Genomic DNA, 14,853 nt, shown 5'->3' with positions numbered 1-14,853 from the left:
ATCAAGTAGTAGTCCATCTCCAAGGTCAATCTCCCTGCAGAACACATTACAATAGTGCAATCTAGGTAAAAGTAATAGAGGCAGGGGTGTAACTTCCAAACTAGCTGAGAAGGGTAATCCAAACCATATGTGCTACCTAGGGCTCTAGTAGCAAAGACACAACTAATGCTTTCCCTGGCTGCCACTTTGATAAGACAGGCTGTGCTGTCCACTTCTTGCCCTCTTCTAATGTCAGATGCGTACATATATAGAAGGGAGCTACAGACAGGCTGCAGTAGGAGAGACTTCAGTCCATTCATCTGGTGAAGAGATGGCTGCCATGGTCAGGGAGCAGAATAAGCTTAGAAGAGAAAGTTGGCCTGAATAGTTTATGCTCCTGCTGGTGACACCTATAACAACAACATTTGATTTACATACTACCCTTTAGAACAACTTAACACCCACTCACAGCGGTTTACAAAGTATGTTATTATTATCCTCACAACAATCACCCTGTGATGTGGGTTGGGCTCAGAGAGCTCAGAGAGCGCTGTGACTGACCCAAAGTCACTCAGCTGGCTTTAAGTGGAGGAAAGGATAATCAGACCCAGTTCCCCAGACCTGGTTCCCTGGCTGATAACTTCCTTTTTCAAATGGTGAAGGAAGCTACAAGGGGCTCGGCCATGCTAGACTTAATATTAACCAATAGGGAAGAATTGGTAGACGGGGAGAAGGTGGTCGGGGACCTTAGGGGGAAGTGACCATGTCCTCCTTGAATTCCAGTTGCTGGGGGGGGGGGGCAAGGAAGTTGGTAGCCAGAATTGTAGGTTACATTTTTGTAGGGCTGACTTCAATTAACTCAGAGGCTTGATGAGAATCATTCTGTGGAGGAGTGTGCTGGAAGGGAAAGGAGCGAATGAAGGGTGGGCTCTTCTCAAACATGAGCTTTTGCAAGCTCAAGCCCTCACTATTCCAGCAAGATGGGACCATGGTAAAGGCTCCAAGAAATCGACGTGGATGAAGAGAGAGCTCCAGAATAAGCTAAGGGGAAAAAAGGAAATGTTCAGGAAATGGAGAGAAGGACAGACCTTAAAAGAGGAATATATGAGGGTTACTAGGTACTGCAGATCAGCCATCAGAGAAGCCAAAGCTAAGTATGAGCTGAGTCTGGCCAGGGGGGCTCGCTACAATAAGAAAGACTGCTACAGATATGTGAGAAGCAAATGCAAGGTAAAAGAGGCAGTTGGACCGCTGTTGGGAGTGGAAGAAGAAACTCTGATAGAGGACAGAGAAAAAGCAGACAGGCTTAATGACTTTTTTGCCTCTGTTTTCTCCCTGAAGAACTTGAGCCCATCTAGAGATGGTAGTAGACATGACAGGACAATTGGGGGCTAGTTGACATTGACAAAGAGGTTGTGGAGAGGCATCTGGTTGCACTGGATGAATACAAATCCCCTGGGCCGGATGGTGTGCACCCAAGAGTGCTCCAAGAACTTTCTAGACAACTTGCAGAACCCCTGTCCATCATCTTCAAGGCCTCTTGGAGAACGGGATGTGCCACAAGATTGGAGAAGAGCTAATGTTATCCCAATCTTTAAGAAAGGGAAGAAGGATGACCTGGGAAAGTACAGGCCGGTCAGTCTGACTTCTGTTGCTGGGAAGATATTAGAGCAGATTTTAAAGGGATCAATCTGTAAGCATCTGAAGGACTGCTTAGTAATCCAGGGAAGTCAACATGGTTTTGTCCCCAACAGATCTTGTCAGACCAACCTGGTTTCCTTCTTTGATCGAGTGACGAGCTTACTGGATCATGGGAACTCTGTCAACGTGATTTACTTGGATTTCGGTAAAGCTTTTGATAAGGTCCCCCATGACATTCTAATGGGTAAACTGGAAGGCTGCAGACTGGACTATAGGACAGTTTGGTGGACAGGGAACTGATGAGATTGACTGATTAGATTTTTAGCCCTCCCTCCCCGCAAGTAGGCTCAGGGCAGGTTACAATCATAAATAAATTACACAATAGATAAAACCAATAAAATACATCTCAATGCAAACATAGATTTCAGCATTCCAGATGGGGCACCCTTCCCCCTTCCCCTGCCCACCATACAGCCAAAGAGTGGTGGTCAATGGCATTTCATCAGATGGGAGGGAGATGTCCAGTGGGGTGCCACAGGGCTCAGTTTGGGCCCAGTACTTTTCAATATTTTTATCAATGATCTGGAGGAAGGGGTTAATGGGCTACTCATTAAATTTGCTAATGATACCAAATTGGGAGGAGTGGCAAACATCCAAGAAGATAGAGTTAAAATTCAACAAGACCTGAATACTCTGGAGAAGCGGGCAGCTGTGAATAGGATGCAATTCAACAAAGACAAGTGCACAGTATTACATCTGGGCCACAAAAATGTGAAGCACAAATACTGGATGGGGGATACACTTCTGGGCAGTAGTATATGCGAAAGGGATCTTGGGGTAAGAGTGGACTGTAAACTGAATATGAGCAGTCAGTGTGATGCAATGGCAAAAAAGGCAAACTCAGTCTTGGGTTGTATCAAAAGGGCCATTGCTTCAAAATCACAGGAGGTCATCATAGCCCCTCTCTATACTGCCTTGGTCAGGCCGCACCTAGACTATTGTGTGCAGTTCTGGAGGCCTCACTTCAAAAATGTTGTGGACAAAATTGAGAGGGTCTGGAAGAGAGTGATGAGAATGATCAGGGGTCTGGAGACTGAGCCATACAAGGAAAGGCTGAGGGCCTTGGGAATGTTTAGTTTGGAGAAGCCAAAGCTTAGTATAAGCTGGGTCTGGCCAGGGGGGCTCGCTACAATAAGAAAAACTTCTACAGATATGCGAGAAGCAAACACAAAAAAGAGGCAATTGGACCACTGTTGGTGTTGGGGGGGAAGGGTTAAAAATAGTTTAAAATCAGAGGTGCAATGGATCTTGAATCAATAGAGTCAACTCAAAACATCAGTTTGCTTTTTAAAAAATATTTACTTCTAAAGGAAAAAGGTACACAGGATTTCTACAAAACAATAAAACCTATGAGCTACATCTTTACTGACCAGGAGTACAAACAAAGAGATAAAAGCAATGGGGATTCTTCCTCTGTCTTCTTGACCCTGAAAGAAAATCACCTGACTTATTGACCAATAACAGTTTACAAACACATCTTAGTTTCCTGGGCTTCCAGGCTATTGGCTCTGTGCCAGATTCTCTTCCAGGTCAACCCAAAACAATAGCACAGTGAGTAAATACATTAACCCCCAAATGACTGAATGTCAGACCTTACAACATATATTCCAACAGTTGGGAGTGGAAGGAGAAATTGATGGAGGACAGAGAAAAAGCAGACAGGATCAATGACTTTTTTGCCTCTGTTTTCTCTCTGAAGAACTTGAGCCCATCTAGAGACATTCTAATGGGTAAACTGGAAGACTGTGGACTGGACTATAGGACAGTTTGGTGGATAGGGAACTGGTATAGACCCTCTCTATACTGCCTTGGTCAGGCCACACCTGGAGTATTGTGTGCAGTTCTGGAGGCCTCACTTCAAAAAGGATGTGGACAAAATCGAGAGGGTGCAGAAGAGAGCGACGAGAATGATCAGGGGTCTGGAGACTGAGCCCTACGAGGAAAGGCTGAGGGCCTTGGGAATGTTTAGTTTGGAGAAGAGGAGGTTGAGGGGGGACATGATTGCTCTCTTTAAATATTTGAAAGGCTGTCATTTGGAGGAGGGCAAGGAGCTGTTCCAGTTGGCAGTAGAGGGTAGGATGCGAAGCAATGGTCTAAAACTACATGCAGAAAGGTACTGGCTGGATATTAGGAAAAACTTTTTCACGGTCAGAGTCATTCAACAGTGGAATCAGCTGCCTAGGGAGGTGGTGAGCTCCCCTTCACTGGCAGTTTTCAAGAAGAGGCTGGATGAATACTTGTCAGAGATGCTTTAGGCTCATCCTGCATTGGGCAGAGGGTTGGACTAGAAAGTCTGTATGGCCTCCTCCAACTCTGTGATTCTGTGATTAGAGCCCTGCCGCTCTTAACCACTACACCAAACTAGCTCCTAGTTTTATGCTTTTATTTCATCCATTCTGCCGTATATACTATATTTTTGGAATATTCAGAAAAATATTGTTACACAAAACCTCATTTATTGATTGAAAAATAGCAAAGAAGCCTTAATCAAAGTCTGCAGTAAAATGGTGAAAGCCCAGTGGTATTAAAAGTGAAGTAGGAGCATGTTCCTAACAACTTTTATAGTCAGCATAAAGATCTGTGCGTTAATCTGCTGTCTAAGCTCAATAAGTTAAAAGTGAAAATTGCTTCCCATTTTTCATTATAAAAAGTGACAGTGTTACACTTTCCTTTATTACCTGTGTTTAACAGATGAGTTCATTTTTAAGGAGACAATATCACATTATAATATAGTGTCTTAATTATGCCATAAAAATGGATAAATCATAAAAAGTTAGATGGCGCACCTTGATCGTGACAAATTTAGTTTCAGGAAACAGGGCTACCCTCTCCTTCTGAAGACACCTGTATCTTTTGGTGGGCCCAATTCACACAACTATCTCAACTTGCAGCGCTGTAGTTCACAGCCACTCTGCTGCCCAACTGTGAGGGAGCCATTCAGAACCTTGCTATTCCCAAGCAGTGTGACTGAGGTGTTGGTGCACCATGACAGAGATTCTTGAAGTTCTACAGCAGGAGCCAAAGACCAGTTTGAACCCAGCTCAGAACCTGGTGGCACAATCAGACACCGCAGCACAAGCTGATATGGCTGAAATTCACGGCAGGCTCACTGAAAACCACTTCTGTCTCTGTGATGGGCTTAGATATTTGTGGATGTGGTGTAGCTTCACAAGGATACAAGCATCATTCTTGTAGGTCCTGCACAAATTTTTAACATTCCTTTTCTCTGCCCATTCTCTCCCGATTCCATACATTCGAAATATGAATAAATAAATATGAAATCAATAAATAAATATGAAATACAATTTTATATTTTTTCTGAAACGTCATAAATACATATTTATTTTATTTTTAAAAAATATATACTGTCTTTCTGTTGTGGTTACAATTCCACATTAAAACCATATATAATATGATTTTTTAAAAATTAACTCCACCGCCAAAAAACACCCATTAAAAGCCCTAGCAAACAACAGCACCTTCTAAAAAGGAGCCAGTTCCATAAGAAGCAACTAGTGGACAACACTGGACTGTGGGAGATATCCAGTGGGCATCCTTAAGTGGGGGGACAACCAGAAGGTGGCAGGTAGAGGACTGTAATTGGTGCACAGGGGCATAAGGGAGGAAACCATGTCATGGCAGTGGGCTTCCAGCTCTGATCATCCCTGCACATTCAGAAACTAAACCCAGTCCCTCCTCCTGCTAGGCTTGCCATTTGCTCGGGGGCAGAGGGCAACCTGCCACCCAAGTCTCCATGCCCCCTTCCCCCAGAGTGCTCTGCTCCAGCAGGAGCAAGAATGGGGGGCAGGGAGCAACATCATGTGATATTACAATGTCACTTCTAAAAAATTAATTTTAATTTAATTTATTAGATTTATATTCCGCCCTCCCTATGCCAGCAGGCTCAGGGCGGATTACAATTTACAAACATTTAAAATACATGTAACAATTTACACAGTTTAAAATTATAAATATATAAACATCCTAACATTTAAAATACATATATATATACATACACATATACTCAGTGGCATAATAAAATGCACTATACACATACACAAGGCACCTCCCTTTCACCTTCACCAGAGCATTTACAGTGAAACTCAAGAGATGGAGGATGTTGCTAGTGGGGAGGGCACAGACCATGCTCGACTGAACAGGGAGGCTCCACCTAGCATTAACCACGCACCTGACGGAACAGCTCTGTCTTACAGGCCCAGTGAAAAGACAATAAATCCTGTCAACGCCAGGCGAGCCTCCCTGGGGCCAGGGACCTTCAGCAGATGTTTGCCATTAGAGCGAAGAGTCCTCTGAGGCTAATATGGGTAGAGGCAGACCCGCAGATATGCCAGTCCCAGTCCGCATAGGGCTTTATAGGTTAATACCAGAACCTTGAACCTGATTCGGTACTCTACTGGTAACCAGTGCAGCTGACGCAATACCGGCATTATGTGCTCCCACCTTGATGTTCTGGTGATGACCCACGCTGCTGCTTTCTGTACCAGCTGTAACCGCCAGATCAGGTTCAGGGGAAGCCCAGTGTAGAGTGCGTTACAGTAGTCAAGCCTAGAGGTGACCATTGCCTGGATCACTGTAGCCAAGTCGTGGGACGAAAGATAAGGGGCAAGCTGCCTGGTCTGTCAAAGGTAGAAAAAAGAAGACCTGGCAACTGCAGCGACCTGGGCCTCCATAGTCAAGGAGGCATCCAGGATCACCCACAGGCTCCTAACTCTCGGGGCCAGTGTGAGCACTGCCCCATCAAGTGTAGGAAGCCAAGGACCCGAATCCACATTTCTGCGACTCAAGTACAGGATCTCCGTCTTTGCAGGGTTTAGTTTCAGCCAACTTTGCCTCAACCAGCCAGCCACGGCTTCAAAAGCATGATTCAGGACATCTGGGGCCGATTCAGGCTGGCCGTCCATCAACAGGTATAGCTGGGTGTCATCCGCATATTGGTGACACCCAAGCCCGAAACGTCGCACCAACTGGGCGAGGGGGTGCATGTAGATGTTAAACAGTAATGGGGAGAGTATCGCCCCCTGTTGCACACCACATAGTAGTGGCCTACGGGATGATAACTTCTCCCCCAGCGCCACCCTCTGTCCCCGACCGTGAAGAAAAGAGACTAGCCACTGTAGTGCCGTCCCTTGGATTACCACGTCGGCTAGGCAGTGGGTCAGAAGATCATAGTCGACTGTATTGAATGCTGCTGAAAGGTAATATCAGCAGAGCTGATCCACCCCGATCCAGATGCCTGCGAAGATCATCCGTGAGGGTGACCGGCAATGTCTCCACCCCGTGCTGTACCTAGCAGTGTACCCAGAAGTGATATGGCAGCACTTTGGGAACTCCACAATTCTCTATGGTGTTTACCATAAAGATCAGGGAATTCCTAGAGCATTGCAATGTCCTTTCCTAAGTGCAACCAGAAGTGATGTCATGTAATGTTACTATCCCATCCCAGTTTTTGCACTTGCTGGTGCAAAGATGACACCTGACCACCCTATTATCTGCTCCACAGAAAAATATCATGTTAAAATGACCAGCTTTACCAGGATTATACTTTCTACATTCACTAATACAGAATGATAATTGCTGTAAAATAGCCTGTACCAAAAATCACCCTTTCCCTTTAAAGAATATGCATTTCTAAGGTATTTTTTGCAACCACAAGGACTAGAAATCATCACAGGCCAGTCTGTTACAATAGCACAATAAATTAGAGTTTTCGTTGGCTCAGCAGTTCCCTATCCTTATCTATTTTTCCCGCCTCTTTTGCTTTTATTACCCGTCTCTGTTCTGCGTAGCTTCCTCATCTGCATTAATCATAGAGCTGGGATGCTTCAAAGTCATCTAGGGCCAAGCCACCCCTGCCCATAAGACTAGCAGTCCCCATAATGCCTGCCCTACGTGATCCAAGCCACAGAAGGCTGCAGACAGCAACTGTGCCCTACAGAATGATGTCTGCAAAGCAAATCGCTCCAAATATTTCAAGCAGAGATGCCAAGCAACATGCTGAGCCCAAACACGCACAATTTGTAGCCAATTTGACCGGGCAGGAAAGCCTAGAGATGGAAGTCAGTACAAAAACTGTGAGCAAACAGTCTATCCCAAGAAGAATAATTGTTGTTGAATGTGGCTCCATACTGGAAGGAGTGCTTGAATCTCTCACATACTATTTACCTCATCCCAAATGCCCTGGGAATAGGGTTGCCATTCCCCCAGTGGGGGCAGGGAATCCCCCACCTGCACCCTCAGCCCCCTGCCACAACTCTTCTGGCTGGCGGGGGGAGGTGGAGTAACAGGCCTCCAGGGTGTGCTCACGGGGCGGCACGACAATGTTGCTCCGGGCAGTGACATCATCACGCTGCCCCATGAGCACTCCCGCACTTCGCACCAGGCCGATTTCAGCCCCGAACAGGCCAAATTGGCCCTATTTGAGGCCTGGGAGTGCCTGCATGAAGGGTTCAGGGCCCCCCTCTCACCAGGAGGGTAAGAGGACCTGGCAGCCCTGGGGGAAATGAGCCGTGGCTGACAGAGCACCAGAGAGACAGAGGGAGCGCGGCAACTTTTCTGGCTCCAATACAAACCAAATACAGAGTCACCCCCAGTGATTATTTATCGCAATTAAAGATCCCCAGACAGTGGAGATCCTTGGCTCTTGCCAGATGGCAAGCCCTCCCGACAGTGGAAGAAGAGGGGCATTGCAAGAAGATCCTGTGGGAAGAGCGACTGTGCTCTTGTGGAAGAGGAGGAGGGGAAATGACAGGACATATTGCACTCCACTGCCCTCTCCTCCAGATAAACTTTTTAAAGCACATATTCCCCTGCTTGAAAGTCTTCCAGGCTGCTCAAACCAAGTTTACGTGGAAATGCTGCTTATGGGTGAGAAAGAGCATGTAACAACAGTAACTGCAAAATTCTGGGCAGCCGTTTGCAAAACCTGGCAAAATACTTGAGATATAAAATGAACCAGTGGCTAATCTATATTAAGCCACTGTAGTCCATAGGGAATACAAACTAGTGGGAATAATTTTAAATGTTTTTTCTGCTATACTGTTACATCTACCTGTTTTTAATTCATCTATATGTAAATATTTTTCTTCAGTTTTTAACCTGCTGGTGGTAGATTTTTCCAACTGCTGGCATGTGAATTGCTTGATTTTAAGTTATGCTGGTCAAATGACTGTAAAAAATAAACTACTAGAACTACTAGGTGAGTGCAGCCCACCCCCCCACCAGGAGGGTAAGAGGACATGGCAACCCTAGGGGGAAATGAGACACGGCTGCCATAAAGCAACCACTTATAAAAAAAGTTACACATCTGCACCAGAGCCAGCATTTGAACAAGGACCATTTTCCCACATCATTTTAGTGCCAGTATCGCAGTTGTTCCACTATACTCACAGCTGTACACACATCCTCGTAATCCATCCATGAAAAATCCGTCATCCTCCCGCCATCATTGCTCTTTCTCCAAGAACACAGATTTCCCATTCATTCCGCTATGAAATGCATTTTTAGCGCTTTTTTTGCATGCATGAGAACACTTGGAAACGCTCCTCCAGAGACTGCCCACTCAGCCCCTCCTCTTTTCTCAGTTTCTGCTCCCTAGGAAGAGATTTTCCCGCCCACGACCAGGAATCCCACAAGCCTCTGTGGACTCCTGGCAACAGCTATGCCTAATTTTTTTTAAAAGGATACCTTTGTTGTGCTACTGTGACGTCTCGTTTAAAAGGAACCGATTGTACTAACAGCTGACTTTTAAAAACCAAGGACATCAAATGTTTAATGTTAAAGTTACACTTTGCAAATAATGGAACACGCCTAAACTGTTGGATTTTTAAAAATGTTGTATAGTGACAGCACAATAGCACAAATCTATTGAATAAATACAAACTGGGTTTTGAGCGGGAACATAAGCGCTGGCAGTGGTTTGCTGAGCACGCACACGCCATTTTGAGATCGCTGACTTCCAAGGTTCTCCCCACCGATGATCCTTGATCCACCAATGTCTTTTGAAGTAACTTGGCAGGCAAAAAATACAGCCTATCACTGGCTGCCTTTGGGGAGGGGAGGTTCACTCTTGCATATAGAAACAGCGAGAAAGTGCACATCTGGGTTCCTGTTAAAATAAAAAGGTAAAATGGGAAGGAAGGTGCTTTCGTCAGCTGTGACATGAGCTCACCCACCGCTCAGAACAGCACTTTTTCTGTGGCATGTGAACTTCTGGAAACCACACAAGTCAATGCAATGTGAATGGTGTATCATGAGAGTGGGATCGCAACTAATGCCCTCATAGCACAAAAAAAGCGGAAAATTAAGGACGTGTAAATATGGCCAAGGTGTAACAGAGTTTTTCCAGAAGGAGGAGCCATTATCTTAAGCCAGTAAGTGGGATTCAGATGAAGAACTCCAACTGAACACACAGGTGGGGAAGGAAAACCAGGGCCAGGGGTTTCGGAAAGCACCACAAGAACCAGTAGTTCAGCGAAGGCAAGCAGCAGGTGTGAACTGAACCTCAGAGCTGAGATTTAGCAGGCTTAGGACTATAAAGCAATGACAATACCCAGGGCAGACTGGCCATTTACAGAGAGATTTCCCCATGGGCCTCTTCCCTAGTGGCCAACTGGTGGCGAGAGGTTAGCCGAGAAAAGCCTGTCAGTACCTCAGGAGCCACCAGGTTCAGACCCTTCACTGGCAACGGTAATGGCTCAGGGGCACTCACCTTAGCTTGTTCCAGTGCTGTTTTTACTTCCCAGTCCACTCCTGTTGGGACCAGATGTGCAACCATCAGGCCCAGGGCTTGAGCTCCAATGCGGGATCTTCTGCCCCTGCAAAATAGACAGGAATGGAAGTTAGGTTTTGAGCCTGGAAACAGAGCAAGTGACACAAAGAAAGAGGGATACAACAACATCACCAAACTATTGGTCTTTGTTTTGTCAGACTGAAGTCTCAGAGAACTAAGTTGGATTTTCTAGCACAAGCTTCATCTAGCTAAGCAAGCTCCCTGTAACATTTTCTAAAAATTGTACACTAGCTGCACTTTCTGAATGTTGAAGGAGAAGCCACGGATAATTTGCTTTTGCTCATTGATAACATCAGCATTGTGGGGTCAAGAGGGAACACTGTGAGAGCCACATCAGATGGTAAAAGAGAGGAAGAGAATAATCCAACCCAGGGCGTAAGTTGAGATAGAGGTCACAGTGGCTACTAATATTTGACTGTTAATACTCTTCTCTGTGCTAATACTTTATGCTCTGAAAGAATAAGAACATGACTGGCCATTAAACACGGGGTGATTTTGTCTTTGCCGTGTAACTACAACTATTCTTGCAACTGAGACACATTCTGGGAAGGCTGAAGCAAAGGTTTTTGAACAATGTAAATACTGAATAGGAGAGAAGATTTCCAAGTCAGGTTCAGCTGACATCCTTAAAACCAACTGGTAAAATGTAATCTCAGATTGGGTTCCTGCAAACAGAAGGCTGTATCACTTGATGTGCTGTTTCTTATTACTAGGATTCTCTCTCTCCCCCGCCCCTCTCAGTCCAATTTTCTGCCTTTACTGACCCATCAGAGCTCCCTGCAGGGCCAACGAAAGGGCTTTGACATCCTAGGGTAGCTGGCCCAGGCATGCCCCCCCCCCCCCGCCGGCCCAGGCACACCCCAGCCACCAGCTGGCCTGTCAACCTGGGCAATAACACTGGAGCAGAGTGCAAAGTCTCCTTGCTTTTGATGCACCTGGAGCCCTCCTGCCATCTTGTCACCTAGTAGATACCCTAGGGCTGCCTAATGGGCAGACCGACCCTGGTTCCTGGAGGAATTTAAATTTTGACTCTGAGCATTTATGAATTTTGGATGAGATCCAGAAAAAAAAATATATTTTATGTATTTATGTCATTTACAGTCCACCTTTCTCACTGAGACTCAAGGTGGATTACAGAGTGTAAGTCAGTACAATCAAGCAGAAATCTGATACAGAGCTGAAACAGTGCTGTAACTAAACTAAACATTGACATGACACATTAAAAATGTGGAACTATCCATTAGGAGCATCCTTACAGCAACAGGCAGTACACAGTAGTACAGTCTATAGACCCTATCTCTTTACCCAAAATCTCTCTCTGGAGTCTGGACCATTTCGTTACAGCACAGGCCTATTATCTGTGTAAAAAAGCCCTCTTGAATAATTCAGTTTTGCATAGTTTGCAGAGGGGCTTGTGGAGGCCGCCACAAAGAACGTGTGTGTATGGGCAGTTGTTGAGCTTGCCCATTTGCAGGATGGCACCTCCAGAAGGCCCTGTTCAAATGAGTGAAGCTGCCATGATGGAGTATAGGGGGAGAGGCGGTTGCACAGATATGAGGGACCAAGGCCATGAAGGGCTTTGTACGAGATCGTCAGAACCTTGAATCGAGCCCAGTAGCTGGGAAACTAGTGGAATGGCTGCAAAATGGGGATGATGCGCATGGCCCGTCCGGCTCCTGATAACTGAACTGCAGCATTCTGTGCCAACTGGAATCTCCAAGCTGACTTTTAGAGAAGACCAATGCAGAGTGCATTAAAGGGGTGCAGCTGACTCTTGCAAACCTGGTTAAGAGCCTAGGAAGTTATAATGGATCCAGCATTGCTGCTAGAGAAGCAAGTTAATGCAGCTGCAAAAAAAATAAGTCACCTTCAAACTCAGTTTAGCCTGAAAGATGCCCCCCTACCTTGCACAGCCAGTCTGACCATCTGTGTCTGTGCTATGGTAACACTGGAAACAGTGGAAATGAAACACAGTTAGGCCTTCGGCTACAGTGGCCAGGATCTTAGCACTCTGCTCAGCAAAGTTTTGGACCTCCTGCCAGCCCGAGGAGCCTACCTCCAACAGAAGAACACTGGAGGAGGTGTTTCATGAAGGCTCCTTAGACAGGTGGAAGGTCTCGGACTGGCTGAGCGGAAAGGTAGGATCCTCGTCCCAGTTTTCAATGGCCTTTGTATAGGCACAACTTTTTTTTTCTTACATTGTGCCTGCAGACCTTAAACTGATTCTTTCATTGGATTGCCTTCTAGCTTCCTCTCCCTGTACCTGTCTGACCATAGTCACTACCTCACTGGAGCAGAGCATGACAGGTATATATTTAATAATGATGCTATAACAGAGGAGCATTCATTACGTTCTACACAGTGGTGATGTTCTGGTAGAGGGGGAAATCCGTCACATATTTCCAAAATAAGGGGTCTCTAGCAAATATCTTAGAACACAGGATTTTTTAAAGTAGCGTGTGGGATTGTAGATGTTAATTATATCACTACTTGTATAGCGAATGAAGTTCTCATTCATCTGTATTTTTTAATAGCGGCATTGCTTGCTGTACCATTCCTAATGATCCAACAGTGCCGCATGTTACTATTTTAATATAAAAACTAAGAACATAGAAAGAGCCCTACTGGATCAGTCCAAAAGTCCCTCCCGTCTGGTATCCTATTTCCCTTCACGGGTAACCATCAGAAGCCAAAGATGCTGCAATGGTCAAGCTACAGCAGATAAGGTATATTCAAAATAAATATTTATGATGTGGTGTACACAATAGTAAAGTTAAAAATATAAGGCTTGGATGTCAGGCTGCATTCAGAGCCAGAGCAAGCTTTATATGAACTATAATATTTTCCAAACACCGTTGATGAACATATCAAATGACCAACACAAGACCATAATCGTTTTGGCCTCAGGGGCTGGATAATATTTATTTGGAATATATTTTATCTGCTATAGCTTGACCCTTGTAGCATCTTCAGTATATTTTGTGTTGAGTTTTGTCGTCCCCTCCCCCCCTTTGTTTGTAACCATCAGAGGCCTCCTGAAAGCCTCCAGGGAGATCCTGGGGGCCAAAGACTTCCCTCAACAAGAGCGGGTGTGTGCGGTATTGAAAGGCCTCCCCTCATCTCCTTCACCATCACGTTATTCTGGGATTAAAGAATGCAATGACGTTGAGCACAGGCCGTCCCATTACCTCCTGCCATGCCAGCCACTGGCCAGGTCTAACCCAGGAGGCCCTGGATCCTGCCAGCAGTGGCATCTGAGGGGGCAATGTGTGACCCTTCATCTGCCGTTGCTGCTGCTGGCTGGGCCGGAACAGTCCACCGGGGACATAAATGGCCGCCCATCCCAGTGCCCCCTATTTATCCCTATCAGCAAGGGCTATTCAAAGATACACCATCTCTGATCATGGTAGATTTATTTAGTGGTTGTGTGACTAATAATAATTGATAGACCTACCCTCCATGAATTTTCTGTTTCTTTTTAAATTATTTATTTAGATTATTTATACTCTGCTTTTTTTCCCTCAGTGGGGCCCCTTTAAAGTCATCTGATCTAGATATGCAATGGAATGGGAGGTTAATAGTGCGCCACCACAAAATGCAGGGGAGAGATTACGTTTTTGAAAATCCCCCTAAATTGTTGTAAATAGGAGAAGTGCACAGCATGTCAAGGGCTAGGACCTTTATCCCGGATATACTGTGGCTTAGTTTGCAGGAAGTTTTTTTCTCCTATTTTGGGGGACATTAATGATATGGTTTTCTTTACCTAGAGCCTGAAGTGGTACAACCTGTGCTACCACCTCAGAATCCGGCCACCACCTCATTCTGCTGCATGTGGAGACCAGCTCTCTGCCAATGACCAATCACCACATTTTGTGGTATTGAATACTGTCAATAATCTGTATATTGTGTAAAGAAATGTTTATAGTACTTCTAAAAATGCAATAACATGCCGGAGTGTGGTTTTTAAATATATGTATTTATGTATATGTGTCCTGCCCTTCCATGAAGAAGCACAGAGAGTCATTTTAGTCCCATAATGAAGCAGTTTAGGCTGTATGATACTGACAACCAATACTTTCTAGCATCTGAACATTAATCTTAATGTCTTAGTACTCTGCCTATTATACTACATGTTAACGATACATTGCATTGATGATAGATTCTCCCTTCCTTCCTTCCTTCCTTCCTTCCTTCCTTCCTTCCTTCCTTCCTTCCTTCCTTCCTTCCTTCCTTCCTTCCTTCCTTCCTTCCTTCCTTCCTTCCTTCCTTCCTTGAAAAGTGACTCTAGCAGACACAAAGGAATTCTCTTGGAATTACAAGTGATTTCCAGAAAACACACATTGATTCTCCTGGAGAAAATGGCT

General features: G+C 45.2%; 1 protein-coding gene across 1 annotated transcript in view; it reads left to right on the top strand.

Moving 5' to 3' along the window:
- Positions 1 to 14,853, top strand: part of MAGI2 (membrane associated guanylate kinase, WW and PDZ domain containing 2) — a 1,211,123-nt gene that overhangs the window by 971,949 nt on the left and 224,321 nt on the right. The gene's annotated exons all lie outside the window — the stretch shown is intronic.

This window comes from Eublepharis macularius, chromosome 9 (genome assembly GCF_028583425.1).
Source record: "Eublepharis macularius isolate TG4126 chromosome 9, MPM_Emac_v1.0, whole genome shotgun sequence".
NCBI lineage: Eukaryota > Metazoa > Chordata > Lepidosauria > Squamata > Eublepharidae > Eublepharis > Eublepharis macularius.
This window is presented reverse-complemented; position numbering and strand designations above follow the sequence as displayed.